This window comes from Gavialis gangeticus, unplaced genomic scaffold, assembly GCF_001723915.1.
Source record: "Gavialis gangeticus isolate Ggan-Ray unplaced genomic scaffold, GavGan_comp1, whole genome shotgun sequence".
NCBI classification, from domain to species: domain Eukaryota; kingdom Metazoa; phylum Chordata; order Crocodylia; family Gavialidae; genus Gavialis; species Gavialis gangeticus.
In genome coordinates this window covers 50,522,668-50,538,139 of record NW_017729022.1, presented here as the reverse complement: position 1 = coordinate 50,538,139, position 15,472 = coordinate 50,522,668, and the positions used below count along the sequence as shown (strand labels likewise).

Genomic DNA, 15,472 nt, shown 5'->3' with positions numbered 1-15,472 from the left:
AAAGCACTGTCTGGATTAAAACCGGGTCTCATCACTTCTGGCCATAGGATGCCCTCCCCTTGCCTACAGTGAGTCCAAGTTGTTGACAAGATTGGTGTGTGTGACAAGTTCCCTGCCTAACAGCATGTCGAAGGCTCACGACTGGACTTCCTTTGGGAATACAGACAGCAGTGCGGTGTGATCTATTGTGATGTAAAAATAAACCAACAGAAACCCTTAAAAAAAAAAAAGAGAGAGTTTTTTTTTCTTTTCCCCTCTCAGCAGTGAGAGCAGTGCTGGGAGCTTGTGGTGGGGGGGGGGGGGGAAGAAAGGTCATGCAGAGTTTGTGGGTGAGAGAAGGGATCCCTCAGGGGTCACAGAGGCTGGCTGGTGGTGAGGATGGGCTTGTGGGCAAGTTGTGAGTGCTGGTGAAGAAAAGGGTGTAGTTTGGGGTAGGGTGAAGGCCAGTGGAGAATGGTCGCAGCCTTATGGGAGTGGGTTTGGAGAGAGTATAAGTGGGGGCTGGGGGTTAGGTTCCCATAAAAATCCCAACTGCTCCATCCCAGCTCTCAGCTTACGCTTTGCAGCACACCATGGACCCGGGCTGGCTTTGTGGTAACTGTGTGGCTTGCAAGCCACACTGCTGTGGTACAAAAGTAACCACCTCTGCTGCTAATATTGTTCTTGACACACCAAGCAGTCACCTTCCTGAGCCTTAATCAATTGGCCACATTACCCCTGTCTGTCCAGCTGGGAGTGTCCGTAGGAAGGAGCCTTTCTTGGGTGGTTACTTTGGCTCGTGGAATATTGGAAGCAGGAGAGAAAGAGGAAGCCTTGTTTCCCTTCCATAGGAAGATGTTGGGCTGATTTGGGTAAGGCTTAATCTTGCTTTTTAAAACCAAAATAGCATTAGGAGATAGGAAGGAGCAAGCTCCCGCCCCCCCTTCTTTGGGCTCCCATCACCCTCTGAGTGCAGGAAACAGCCTCAGGGGTGTAGCCATTTTTGCTCTGGTGATGGGGGTAGGCTGTGGTTCAAGCAACAGGAAATTGCTTGCACACAAGGGGAAAGCAGTAGGAAGAGGGGAAACTGAGAGTGAATAGCACCTCCCTGGATGGCTTGCATCTCTTCACAGCAGGTTCAGAGATTGCTCAGTTTCCAAGCCTTCCCTGAGTCAGTCACCTCCCCAGAAGCATGTGTAGCTTAAAAAACCATGATCTTTTAGAAGAGTGAAACAGATTCTTTGTATTGGTCTCCTGGATGAAGTTTTAGTGTTCGTGTTTTCCAGTTTATCTACGCAGCTAGGACTGTATTCAGTTTTTAAACAAATTAAACCTGATATGTTCATGCACCTTGACTCCTGGTAAAAGATCAAATGTGGCAAAATGCAAGATAAAATTCTAGGTGTTGGCAATAATGATTTGAAGATTTGGCTTGTATTTTCACTTCCTTTCTCCAAACTTCTTGCACTTTCAGCCATCTGAAATCTGGTTGGTGGGGGAAGAGGCGAATTCACTCTGTGGCCAATTCAGTCTCTGTTGATTAGTACCTACTCTGACTCTGGCTTTTTGATGTGAGCAGCTGTGTCACTAGTGGCTTGACTGAGACTCTTAATTCCCTTCATGCAAGTCAGTGAACAACCATGAGAGACTAATGAGCATAGTTATTTTTTTTTACTCTGCATAAAAGGTGGGGGGGGAGTGGAGATCAGGGTTATCCCTGGAAAAAAGTGAAAACAAAAAATACAATTTTAGTATTTCCTTTTTTATTTGAAAAATAAATAAAGATCGTGGCACACACCGGTTAATACAGGGGTGGGCAAAATGCAGCCCTGGGACTGGATGTTGCCTGCCAGGCCATTCTGTCCAGCCCGCAGGGCCGCTAAAAATTTAGAAAATTAACATTTATCTGCCCTGGGCTGCCTGTCATGCGGCCCTTGATGAGAAACTCAGTAAGCGGCCCTCTGCCCAAAATAATTGCCTGCCCCTGGGTTAATATTATGTCATGGGATACTGAGATGTCAGATATAACTTTTATTGTAAATTCTATGACAGATCTCTTGCCATACATTCAAACAAATCATAGTGGAGTTGCAGTCAAATGGGTTGGCTTGGCTAAAAAAGATTATAGAGAAATCTCTTGGTTGTCTGCAGTCCTTTTATGCAGCTCTGGCGACCTAAACATGGAGGCACCATCCTTAAGGATTTCCCCCCAGTGCAGAGGTAGGTTTGGGTTGATATGGCCACTTTCTGCCATTCTTTTTTGCATGCATTGGTGTTTAGGTGTGCTGGTCCTGGATGGAGTTACCCAGTGCTACCCATAGAAAATTTTTGGGCCCAGCACAAGTTCGTAAGTTGAGCCCCCTCCCTGCTTGTCACCTGCATACCTTTTTCAAGCTACTGGATTTGGATTGTTGCCATTTTCGTTCTGTTTCTGTATTTTCAGTAAGAGTAACGTGGCCCTATACTGGCTTGAATGTAAGAGAAAAAATACCAAGTTTTATGTAAAAGCCATGTAAAAACTGGCCAGTCTGGGGCCCATTTAAATTCCTGGTTGTCCCGCACTTGTGGGGTCACTCCAAAGGATACTGTGTCTACTGTATCTTGCCTACTGGTTGTCTGTGGAAAAACCTGTAAAAGTCAGTTTGCCATGCAAGTGACAGTAGTGACAAACATCCACATTTGCTGATGATTGTCAGTCACTGCTGCCCAGGAGAGGATTGCAGGACACAGGTGATCTAGAGATGAAAGGTTATGTATCCCACAAATAGATTTTACTTCAGAACTGCAAAGCTTGTGGTAACATGTGGGAAGTTTGACTCTTCAGTAACTGCAGATACCTGCCATCTCTAAACATCAGAAATAGCTACTTAAACAAAGCAGAGTCTTGATAGTTAAGTGAAAGGAAAACTAATTCTTTTTTGCCACATTTTTTAAACAAAATATTTAATTCTGCATGTATTAGTCTGCTAGTGATCTGTGATCTTAAGCAGTTTATTCATTTATGTAAAACAGCTTTACAGTTCACCTTTAAAACTGTTTCCACCATATGGCTAAATCATTTTCCTATGCCACTTTTTTTTTTTTTACTAATTATCAAGCCCATTTGCTTTAAAATAGGTATTTTTAATTTCACAGTCTCGTCTGCTTCTCCTGCTTGATCTTGCCCTTGAGTCAGGAGGCTGAGTCCATGACATCACGTTCATTCTCCATGGCAACAGGCAATGATTTACTTATTTCAATTTAATTAAAAATCATCTATCAAATTCCAGGCATCTTATGTGTTCTTTATATTAAAAAAAATCATTGGCTCAGTCTTCACAACAGACCTTCTATCCTCACAAATAAGTCTCCTCAGCCATTCGTATCCTTTTTCAATCCATCCCCTCTAGAAAAAACCTAGGAAAAGAGTGTCTTGTGGCATGAAGTTCAAGAAATCTGTGGTATTGGATTGGGGAAATGTTAGAGCTTTGCCAGAAATGACAGACTGCCTGTTTAAACCAGCACACTGTTAGGTAAAGCACTTCAGCTCATCTTTCTTCTTCTGCAGCCTTTGAGGTGGCTTCTTAGATAGCCCATTAGGGGCTTTGTAGGTCAGTGTGAACACCTTACGCTTCACCTGGGAAAGGCAATGCAGATCATGGAACATGGGGGTCATGTGCTCTCTGCAGGAAGTCTTCCTTGTTAAGGCAGTTGCCTTCTGTATCAGTTGCAGCTTCTGAGCAGCCTTTAAGGTATAGTGCTGGATTATGACTGCTGCAGAACTGGGTAGCAAGAGAGGGCTCTCATGTGGGGGAAAAAAACATCTGCAGTTGCTGCAGTGGAAATGCAGAAAATGGCCAGACGAGCTCGGGCAGTTAGCTGCAAGCGTTCTCACATGCATCTACTCCTGAGTGCCCATCTTTGAAGTTATGCAAGTTTGAGTTCATGATTCTTACAGTTTGTCTTGGAGTGATATCATATCTGAATGGAATTGGTACACTCACATTTAAATAAGCCACCGAATGCTGGGTTAGGGTCCCTTGCGCATTTGAGTGCATAACCTAGCACAGCAGCTTTCAAGCTTTTTAGACTTGAGCACCCCTCATTGGATTTGAGGCCCCCCCTTATAATTTTTGTAAACTGAGTGACACCCAATTATAAAAGCTATTGTATGTACAGTATTACAGTGTGTACCCTCTTGTAGAGGGGCTGGGTATTGGGGTTAGGGAATCAGCCAGGCAGGGACAAGCCTGAACCTGTGCTTATCTTCTTATACCTCACTTATGTCCTTACACCTTGTGGCATGCTTCAAAGAATCTGGCAGCACCCCAAGGTGCTGTGGCACCCTGATTGAGAGTCACTGACTTAGCACAATAGGGTCCTAATCCTGAATGGGTCCTCTGGGCCCTCTGTGGTAGAAAAAAATAATACTTTTGTGGTAGTGGGGGCCATGGAAACATAAAGGGAATAGTAGGCAGGCTTTTCTGAATAAGGGAGGTAGAAAGTTAGGGGACCTCAGGAAGGAGAACCAGAAGGGTTAAGCAGAAGAAACTGGGGGATGGTGAATTTGCTAATACACTACCAGGCTTCAGAAACTGGTACTGACTTAGCAGAAAAGGTACAACTGGAGAGGATGGTATAGTAGCTAAGTCAAGAACAACCCTCCCATTCTTTTCTGTGGACAGTCTACAGAGCTTAACTCCTAGGCCAGTGGTTCCCAACCTATGGTCTGTGGACCTCTGGGGGTCTATAGACTATGTCTAGGCGGTCTGCAAAAGATGACCATAATCAATCAAAAGTACATGAATACCCACACTTACAATTCAAAGGGGTCCACACATGAAAAAAAGGTTGAAAACCATTGTCCTAGGCTCAGCTCTGTACCTAGACTCCTGGCGGCCCTGGGTTAACTTTTAGTATTGGGCCCCCCCTTTGCCAGAAATAATGATAATAATAATAAAAAAGTATCATTTTCAGACCCCCTTTCTGTCTGGGCCCTAGTTCACCCATGCCTGTGTCTGGCGCTGTCTAGGCCAAGTTGAGTGTTGCTCTTTCTTTGTGTGTTATAGAAGTGGGCCCTGATTTCACTTGCCTTTCTAAACCATGTAATTCAGACGGTCCTAAAATGTAGCCTGCAGGCCAAGAGTGGCCAGTGCCCCTTCAAAATAGCTCTTTGGGGCAAAACTTTGGAAACGCCTGAGGTAATCAATTTTCCGACTTACATAGTGTGAAGTAAGAGAAGTTGGCTCTTAAATTTTGTTAAAGTTCAGAGAGAAGTTACAGCCAGAAACATAATTGTGTAAAACTGCACCATTTTCCTCAACGGTGGTGCTCACTTTCCATGTTCAGAGTCGGAGGTGCTGACTTTCATGTAAGAAATAGGTTTTTCGTCCTGCTAGCCCTGCAGAGCCAATGAAGCGGTGAGGGAAGGAATTGGATTCCCTTCTGCCTTGCTCATCCTCATTGTGAGAGAATTATGAACAAAGTTCCCAGTTGCAGAATCTTTATTCTTGGTGGGGGGCTTGAACCAGAGAGACCCCAGATGAATTTGCAAGGCAAGCAGTTGAATAAATACCATTTTACTGGGAAACTGAGCAAATTTGACGTGGAAGATGATTGAGAGAGAATCATGAAACCTCATAGTGCCACTTTTAGGTTTTTTTCCAGGAGATTATTACATTTGAAGGGATACCTTTAAGAATTTCATGCTTAAATGGTAACATCCCTCATTCTTTATTACTAGCTGTATTAGTGTACATCTGTGATTTTTGCTCCCTAAGAGTTCATCTGCTCCTGTTGCTTGCTTCCACCTGGAATCAGGAATTCAGGTTAGTGACATCTGACTTAATTTCTGTACAGACAGTATCCTCCCCTATAAAATAGGGAAAGTACCCACAGGACATCTGTGAGGATAAATTAATTATCTGTAAATTGCCTTCAGTGAGAGAGAGCAAGATAAGGAAGGAAATATTGAAAATGAAGCATTGATTTCATATTTTGTTTTTCCAAACAGAATATTTTTCTCCATGAAGAGAGCTACCTTCTTTTCCTCAGCCTGTCATGTAGAAAGTTCATATGGTAAGAAATGTTTATCACCCTCAGTATGCTGAAATGTATTTTCAAATTTGTAACTAAAAGGGCATTTCTTTAGCTCAGTGCTGCGGGCAACCATCTTGTTGAAAAGTGGTGTCACATGACCCTGATTTCAGGGTAGCTCACAAAGGTTAAAGAAGAGGCATGATCGTTATTAATTCCTGAGTCAGAAGGTATGGCTAGTTTGTATTTTCATTCATCTTTCAAGGGACTGCTTCTGCTACTGTCACTTTTTAGCAACATGGCTGCCTCCAGCACCAGCTTCGGAAATGCCAGAAGTAATATAGAGCTTAACAATAGGCACGCTTACTTTGTGTTTTATTTTTGGCGGCAAACGTTTCTAATTGCAAACTTGGCAGGACTGATTAAAATTAAGTACAGATTTCTTTTTAAAATAGACCTTTTATTTTCTCTTCACTAGGAAATTAAGAGTGCGGCCTTGTGAACTAAGATGATATTAAACAACACTTTTTGTTCTGGGTAGACCCAGTTAATTCATGAGACTCCTCAAGGTTGTATGCTAACACAACCTAAGTTCTGCTGCTGTAGTTAATTATTGTTGATCTGGGGGAGAAATGCCTCAGCTTTTGGTGTTTTCCTGTAGGTCCTTTTTTGAGAACAAAGGTCTCTTTGGACTGGAACAGAGGCAGTCAACCTTTTCCAGCTATGGGTTGGAATGACCCACCATCAGAGGCAGATACTAAGACCTGGCTGCTGCTGCCACCTGCACACATGGCAGCAAAGGGACAGTGCCTGCAGCCATGTCTGCGGACCACATCCGGCCTATGGGCCATAGGTTGCCTACCCCTGGACTAGAAATCTGAACTGTTGGTGAGTGGACCATTGTGAGAGCACAGGTGTTGGAATCCATGGTGGCTAGTATGGACACAGTGCAGGTGGGGTTATAGGTTGATAGGTGTTCTGCCCACCATTGACAGTTCTGCTGTTCTGTGCTGCCCCTGGGTACCTCTCCCTTACCTGAAACAGTAGTTTTTAAAACATTTTTACAGGTCCTTTCAGTGCAGTGGAATTATGGGAGAAAGGAGTCAGTCTCCTGTAATTCCTCAGGGTGTATCTCATGCTACCTGGGACAACCATCATTTTCTACTCCTTTCCTTAAAATGGAGGCCATGGTAGAAGCTTGGCTATTGCTTTGTTCAGTAAAATGTCTGCCATAGTTTTTCAAAGGCAATTGTGAAGCAAGCGTGTTGCCAAGCGGTTCAAAGAGTCAAGATGCAAGTCATACACCCCCAGTGCCTAGGGAGATGGCTGTGCACTATGTTTGCAGATGACAAACATCAGGTAACGTGGTACTTTTAGGTCCAAATTAACACCACAGACTGGTGGGACAAAATTGTTCTCGAGACCTGGGATAAACAGCAAAGGTAGCATAAAGTTCATGGTGAGGAAGAAGGCATTTCTGTATCTGCCTGGTGAGATAACCCTGACATTGCAGTTCCACACTGCAGAGATGTGTTACCTTTGTCTTTGAAACACAAGCCGTGATTGTCCTGGGGAAGTTGGCTGCCTGGATAATTGTTAGGTGCCAGTAGATGTTAGGGAAGGCCAAGCTGTAATGTAGGCTTGTGGGGCAATCTACAGGAATGCTGATTGTTGGGAGTCATGATCAGTCTCTGTGTTAGATCTCACTGAAGGATTTTATTCTGTGGCAGACTGACAGAAACCATGTACCCATTTTTTCCCCTTCTTTGCCCAAGATTATATTAACATGAAAGGTGCTTCTGGGACCGTGTATGTGTGTGTAGGAAGGCTAAGCAAACAGTGGAAAGTTTTAACTCCTGCCTCTTTAGGTGCCTATACACATGCAGCGAGACTGCTCTGATGTGCTGTAATTACAGTGCATTGGAGCAGACTTGGTTGAGTCTGCTAGAGCATGGCAATTACCATTATTCCAGCATCACATGTATCAGTGTCCTGACACTGAAAAATGATGATGGGGGCACTTTAACTAAAGCTTGCTTGATGAGCTTTAGTTAGAGCGTCCCCACTGCCATTTTTCAGCATGGGGACACTGATGCACATGATGCTTCAGGAGCTTTAATTAAAGCGGCTCTAAAAGTCACTTTAATTAAAGTGTCACATCCCTTCCTCCTGGAGCATGTGTATAAACACTCTTTGAGAGTAGGCAAAAGAGAATTTATTCTCACTAAACAGCACTGACATTGATGTCCCTTTCTCATCCTGGATTGACCCAGCCTATCTACATTAGCCCTGGAAATAATTGTATTCCTGATTATACAAACTCAGATTCATTTGTAAATGTAGCAGGTGCACCGTGCTGGAAAGCATGTGCCTTTGGGAGACTGCAATCAAGCAGGAGATATGTGCTGACCTGCAGCGACTGTTCTATGACTGATGTAGTAGTTGTCATACCTGCTGGCTGCATTTTGTATAAAGTCAAAGCAAAGATGATGTTGTCAAAGAACAGTGAAGTGCCAAGGCAGCTGAACTGGAATCAGCCTATGCACATCTGGCTAGACAAGTGGTCACACCTGAGGCTAGCAGAGGCCGCGGTTGGCATGCTGCGCAAATTAGCAATGCTCTGTGCACCCACTTTCTAACTGGTGGTATGGAAATGGGTAGGAACAGTGAAGTGCATCTAACTTGGGATTTGTAGTATAGAGTGATTCATTTCATGCGGTGATGCAGCTGGGTTTCTTTCAATGTATTAAACCTAAAATTCTCTTTTGTTTGTATGGTGAGGAAGTTTATAGAAGAGTGGATTATTGTGGTCCTGTGCTTTTTTAGATGGCAGGATTACACGGTGGCTGGCTTTCCAATGGATTTGTGCTCTAATGATGAAGGAGTTAGTCAGGGGAGCAAACCAATGTATTGATATTTAATAATAGTATCACTGATGTGCAAAGTACAAAGAGTCTTTGTTTTCAGGGATAAATGTTTTTTTTGCATGCTGAAAAGCTTGCAAGCCAGCTGCAATACAGTACTATAAAAAATGACACATGTACCAGAGCAAAAGCAATATAGATCTTCTCATAGAAGAATGACCCAACAACCTCCTATCCCAGCCACTTCCTTTTCCATCCTCTTGAGCAATGTGTAGAACATCTGGAAAATGGTTGTGATGAAGCTGGAGGGGAGAGTGCTATCCAAGATCTGCTGTTGTCTTGAGGGATGTGATGGTTATTGGGTAGGTTGTATGTGGATCAGGGACCATTTATTGGGGCAAAACAGCACTTAAGTTTTCTTACACTTTTTGAGTTAATACATCCTTCTGAAATTATCTGTCGTCTTGTCATTCGAGAGGCAAGGATTTCTTAGGGTGATGTCTGTTATTGGACCAACAGCATAGTTGGGATAGAGTTAGACAAGCTTTCAAATGCAAGACATTCTTCTAACCAGAAGAACAATGTCATGCATTTGAAAGCTTTTTTAATTCTATCCCAACTATGCAGTTGGTCCAATAACAGACATCACCCTAAGAAATCCTTGCCTTGCATAATTCCTCTACCATTATGGCTACAGCATCACATTATCACTCCTTTCATTCCTCATTGATTCCTGCATAACCTCCTTTCCAAGAGGTTTTTCACTCCAGTCTTTCACTGTTGATGCCTGTCAGGATCCTCCTCAAACCACCACGCTGGTGTTGAATCTCTCTTCATGTCTATATATTTTCATGAGCAGGGGCTCCTCTGTATTCCCTGTTTCCTGGACTTCACCATTAAAGAGCTAGTCTTTCTGCCCTTCTTCCTGTTCTGGGACATTGGTACTCCAGAGTGGACACTGTAGTGAAAAATAAGAAATTATGGTCGATCATCTCTTACAGTACAAAGGAATGCAATAAAAGAAGAAATTTTAGTTCAGTTTTGAATTGCAGTGCCTACTTATTAGAAGCCATTTTGTCTTTGGTCTCAGAATGCAAAGGCCATACATTAGAATTTATACAGAATACTATAATAATACGATTGGGCAGGGGTATTACTTACCTTTGCTGTTTATCCATTCAGGGTGAGAATGGGGGATTGGCGGGGGAGAGGGAAAAGTGTACATGATACTTGCTGCAGATAGTGACAAAGATGAATTATGAGAGATCCTAGGAAGTATATCCCCTTGTGGAGGTTTCTAGCTAGGGAAAGAAAAACTGCTTACTGGGGATGAGAGGAAAACCTGAAAAGCCCTTATTATGCTTATTTGCACAGATAGTATTGAAAACCCAGTTTGAAGAATGGTACTCACGGGAGAGTATTTTGGTGAAGTGTGGGGAAGGAAATACCTGTTTTCCAAAAATTTGTTTCGAGAACTGAAGTACTTTGGTATATGAAAGGCTTTTGGATTCGGGTGACTGGGTAGAAACATGAACTAACATTGATAAGTTTTGTTTGTCATTTTTGTGCCATTTTCTCATGGTTTGCATTAGTTGAGCATCAATTTGATTCCAAAATATGCTTTGCTAAGCTTCAAAGGCCTTGGACAGAAAGATTGAATCTGATTAGTACTGCTTTTTAGGCATGAAACAGAAAGACAGACTGAAGTGTGATTGCAAGCAGATAATAGAAGGGAGCTGCCATGGCACCTTGGTTTTGTACATGGGTTGACAGATATATTGTAACATTAATGCTTTGGCACGTTTATAATTTCTGGTGATAGAAGCTGTCTAATTTTACATTGTGGTTTCTGCATTGTCTACCATTCGTAGTCTGACCACATGGGATAGGTTGGCCACCTGGTGTTCATGCCCATATGAATGGTAACAGTAATTCCTGCAGCCCAAAGGGAGGTGGAAGGGATGCCAAGACTTGAGAATCCCAGTTCAGTTTCTGTTTATTTCTAAGGGTGAGATGAAGCAGCTGCTGCCCATGCATGTTGTGCTGGCAAAGAGGGAAAGACTGGCACTTCTGGATTTGTGTGAGTCTCTATAGGGCCCTTTAAAAAAGTGGCAGACTTAGGAATGTTCACAATTCTTTCACAAGTCTGTAAAATCAGTGCCTCTTTACACTAAGAGCTGTATACTTCTGACACACGGCTTTTTTGTTTTCCACTGAGTCTTCCTGCCATTACTTCTACTCTTGTTGCATTGAGATCCTAGGTATCTTTCCCCCAGACTCCTGAAACAGGTCTGGCTCTTCACCCTCAGCTGGGTCTGCCTGCTGCAGGGAATTGCTGTTTTGCCCCTCTTTGGTATGCCGCCTTTATCAGCCCTGTGGCTTTTCCATGCTATGTAATTGCACTGGGTTGAAGGGCAGGTCTCAAAATATGATTCAGTGCATGGTAACCCAAATATTTCCCTGCTACATTGTTTCTCTTATTTTCTCATAAGACCATTTGATGCTCTTAGTGATGCCCATGTCTGGCAGAGAGTGCTAGTCATTGTGAAAAGTGTGCATCTCAGCTCCAGGCTGCATACAGTGCTGTTTGAATAGGGAAGTTTCATTCAGCCAACTTGACATCTGTGCTGTGGAGTGCCAAAAACTGGTCATCTAGGCAGGGTTTTATCAAGAGTGGTAGTGGAAGATGTGCATTGTTGGACTGATGCCAGCCATCTTCATCCTCTCTGGGACCACCCTGATAGAAACTGGCACCAAGGGGGGACCCTAGGGTGGATTAGTTTTGCTGTAAGCAAGTCCAGTCCAAATGATTAATATTCTTTCTGCCTGCTGCTGAGGACACATTTGTGTGTAGATGCAAAGCATGGTAAGGAACCACATGCTGGTTCTTATGCTGGATTTTACTGCTGTTGGAGTTTCAGTGAAGGCAAAAAAATAATAACCATTTATGAAAATACCGTTTTTAAAGTAAAACAGATTTATTTTGGTTAAAAACATTTTAATAAAATAAAATGTGTGTATGCATGTTTTCATAGATTTTTAAGTCCAGTGCGGATTTTAGATCAGTTAGTCTGTCCATTTTATAATGCAGGTCATTTTATTTCAGACAGTTACACCTTCTATTGAGCCAAATAAATTGTGTCACTATAAAACCTTGTAACAGGCTTGAGCTGAAGTTTTTGGTAGTTTTTGGACTTTTTTTTCTCAGGAAGGACCCTGCTCCCTGCCCCCAGATTGCTGATTAGCACTGAGGTAATCCAAAACCCTATCTCCTTGTCTCTGGCTCTAAGGATGATGCCTCTGGTATGGGGGTCCTTGGCTGAGTAGGTTTTGAAAACAGAGAAGCAGATCAGAGATTTGAGAGCTCCACTGAGGAGTATGTAGATCTCCAGCATTAATCCCATGCTTTTAAAAAAATGCAGATAGCTCGTCCCCAGAAGAGGTTTCTCAGTCTGCTGCTGCTTCCATTTAGAGAATTTACTCCTTTTGATTAAAGGTTCATACTTTCAGCACTGATGATTGAGGGCTCAAATCTTGCTGTCAGACCAAGTAGGATCAGTTACAAATGCAGTCTGAGTATGAAACCATTGTTGCAAAGGAGCCTACAATTAGGCTATACTGCAGCAGCACACCACCTCACCGGTCCAGTCTGCTATGTCAGATGTATCCTCCTTGCACTGCATTAACTCCACATATAATATCATGTCAAATTCAGGGTCTTGCTTCTTATCTTCAAGGTGCTTAATGGTCCAGGCCTGGCATGCCTAGAAGATTGCCTAAAGCTCCATGGCAAGGATAGTGTTTGTTAACCCCATCTTGTCTTTTGTGCTTGGCAGCTGGTCCAAGACTGAACATGCCTCAGGATTCCAAGGGCTTCTTCCACTGTGATAGCAAGTTGTGAACTAAACCAATTTAATTACCTTAGTGCAAGTGTGTGTGTGTGTATGTGTGGCTGCTCTTATTTCAGAATAAAAGTAGCCTAAAGTCAGTTTAGCTAAAGCTGGCTTTGCTGCCAACCAAATTGGTGCAAAAATCTGTGTGCATGTCAGGACTAAGGAGTCCCGAAAACTTTACAGATTGGCTGCATTTCTGTGACCTTGTCTTCAATAATGAAAACATTTCACAGGAGATAAAACTAGATGGTAGTGCACATTGCTGTGTCTGTACATTGAGCTCATTGCATGCACCAGGAACTCTTGGAGTCCTTCCCTTCTCGCCTTTCCAACATGTGTGTCACCCACACTGTCCCCTCTAGTTCCACGGGTTCTGTGTGTACCCCTCTTTCTCCTACTATTCTGATCTCTTTCTTGCCTGTCTGAGCATTCATTCATTCATGGTATTAACATTTTAAATTGTTTTGGGAGAATGGTCAGAGTTGAGATGTGGGAATTGTGATGTGAAAAGATAGTCTTTGGTCTGTAGACAGTTACAGACTTGGCTGAAGTTGCTGAGCCTCCTAACCAGATGCCCCCTGTTGACAAGGTTCTTTCCACTGATGGTTAGAATATTGTAAGACATCTTGGAAGAGATTTGATTCAGTGTTCAGACATTTCTGCAGTTCATCCAAACAGAGGAGCATCATAATGTTGAGAGTGGAACCCCATTTGGTTCAGCCAGTAAATAGAGCTGGTAGAAACAGAATTTAAAATTAAAAAAAAATGTCACTTCAAAATTCCTGTATTAAAAATTATTCTGTTTGCGAAAGATGTATAACTTCATTGATTACTTTTGTTAGAAAAAAAAGTCATGCCATATTCTACTATATTTTAAATGTTTATTGACTTTTATTCATGTACTGAAAACCGGGGTTTGGGTCAAGGCAAGGTTTCAGTATGTACTTCAAAAGTTTGGAGGAAGAGTATGAGATTTTTCTTTGAAAAAGTTAAAAATGCATCTGTTGACTAATGTGAAATGAGCAAAAGTTTGACATTTCATAATCACCCCTTTATTTCCATTTTTTCAACCATCTGTAAAAAGATATCTGGTTTAAAATAAGCAGGCAAAAATCTACATATATAATACCCCCCAACAAGAGGAAGAGGAAACACAGAAAACAAGTGGGGCACATCTTTCACTGAACTTTTGGAAGCTGCTTGGATGCCGTGATGGATACAGCATAAAAACTGAAATGAAATGGAAGAGTTGGGACAATAGGAATATGGAGCCTTTTGCCTTTATTAGGTGACAGATTCCAGTCTAAGCCAGTAGCTGGAATGGCTTGGTGGTCTCATATGCTACTATGTAGATACAAATGATATTTGGCTGATTCATTAGAGAGACTGTGGAGATAAAACCATTAAAAGTGGTATACTTTCCACATCAGGAATGAGGCATCTGTAAGGAGGTATTGTACTTTTCAGTGTTATTTTAGTCCCCAGATTCCTTGTGTTCTGCATGTTGCCCGTTTTCTCTATCATATTGTTAAGAACAGGGGTGGGCAAAATATGGCCCGCAGGCCACATCCAGCCTGCGAGGCCATTCTATCTGGCCCACAGTGCCCCTAAAAAATTTAGAAAATTAATATTCATCTGCCCTTGGTTCCTGTCAAAAATGACAGGAACCAAGGGCAATAGGACCCAGGGGAAGTCCAGTGGGCTCCCACAAAAGCAGGGTCCGCCCGGCTCCACTTCCCCAGCCGGGGCTTCTGGTCTGGGACCACATGGGTGGCTGCCCGTGCTGGAACCCCAGGTAAGGGGAAAGTGGGGGGGAGGGCAGGGAAGGAGCCCAGGGCAAAGTGGCCCGAGGAAAAGCAGCCCCTCCCTGCCCTGTGCCCCACACTGCAGCCGCTCACAACCCACTTGGGGCTGCCTGTGCATGCTCTGGACAGCCCCGCTCAGACTGTGAGCAGCTGCAGCATGGGGCACCAGCCACGAGGTAGGCGAGGGGCTGCTTTTCCCTGTGCTCAGCTTTTTGCTGGGATCCTTTCTGGCACGCAGGAAAGTGACCCCTCGCCTGCCTTGTGGCTGGCACCCTGCACTGCAGCTGCTTGCAGCCCATGTTGGGCTGTCTGGAGCAGGCACAGGCAGCCCCAGGTGGGCTGCGAGCGGCTGCAGCATGGGGTGCCGGGCATGGCACCCTATGCCTGGCATGGGGGTGCTTCCCCCTCCACCCCCCCAGCGCTCAACACCACCTTGTGACCCAACCCCACTGCCAGCCTGGACCCTGCACCGGCTCCGGGTGTGCTCATCGGGGCTGCATGTGGGGACAGCAGCTGCGGCCCCCCCCCCACTTACCACGCCAGGCAGTGTTTGCCGCTGTTGCCTCTGGCCTGCCCAGCGTGCAAGATCCGGGCAGGCAGCAGCATCCAACACTGCCCGGCGCGTCAAGCAGGGGGGCTGCAGCTGCTGCCACCGCGTGCAGCCCTGATGGGTGAGCCCGGAGCCAGCACAGAGTCCAGGCTGGCAGCAGGGCCGGGTTATAAGCTGGTGCTGAGCGCAGGGAAAAGTGGCCCCTCGCTTGCAGCCTGTGTAGGGCTGCTTGTGCCTGCTCCAGACAGCCCCGCGTGGGCTGCGAGTGCTTGCAGCAGGGAGTGCCGGCCATGCGGCTGACAAGGGGCTGCTTTTCCCCATGCTCAGCACCATAGTTTCATAGTTTCTAGGGTCAGAAGGGACCTG

The 15,472-nt window shown here is 44.2% G+C and overlaps 1 protein-coding gene across 2 annotated transcripts in view; it reads left to right on the top strand.

Annotated features, from left to right (window-relative positions):
- The window catches only part of TCF20 (transcription factor 20), a 215,674-nt gene that overhangs the window by 6,811 nt on the left and 193,391 nt on the right, over positions 1 to 15,472 (top strand). For both annotated transcript variants that reach the window (XM_019514879.1, XM_019514880.1), the window contains exon 2: positions 5,972 to 6,036. The gene's annotated coding sequence lies outside the window, so the exon portion shown is untranslated. The remainder of the gene's footprint in view (positions 1 to 5,971; positions 6,037 to 15,472) is intronic.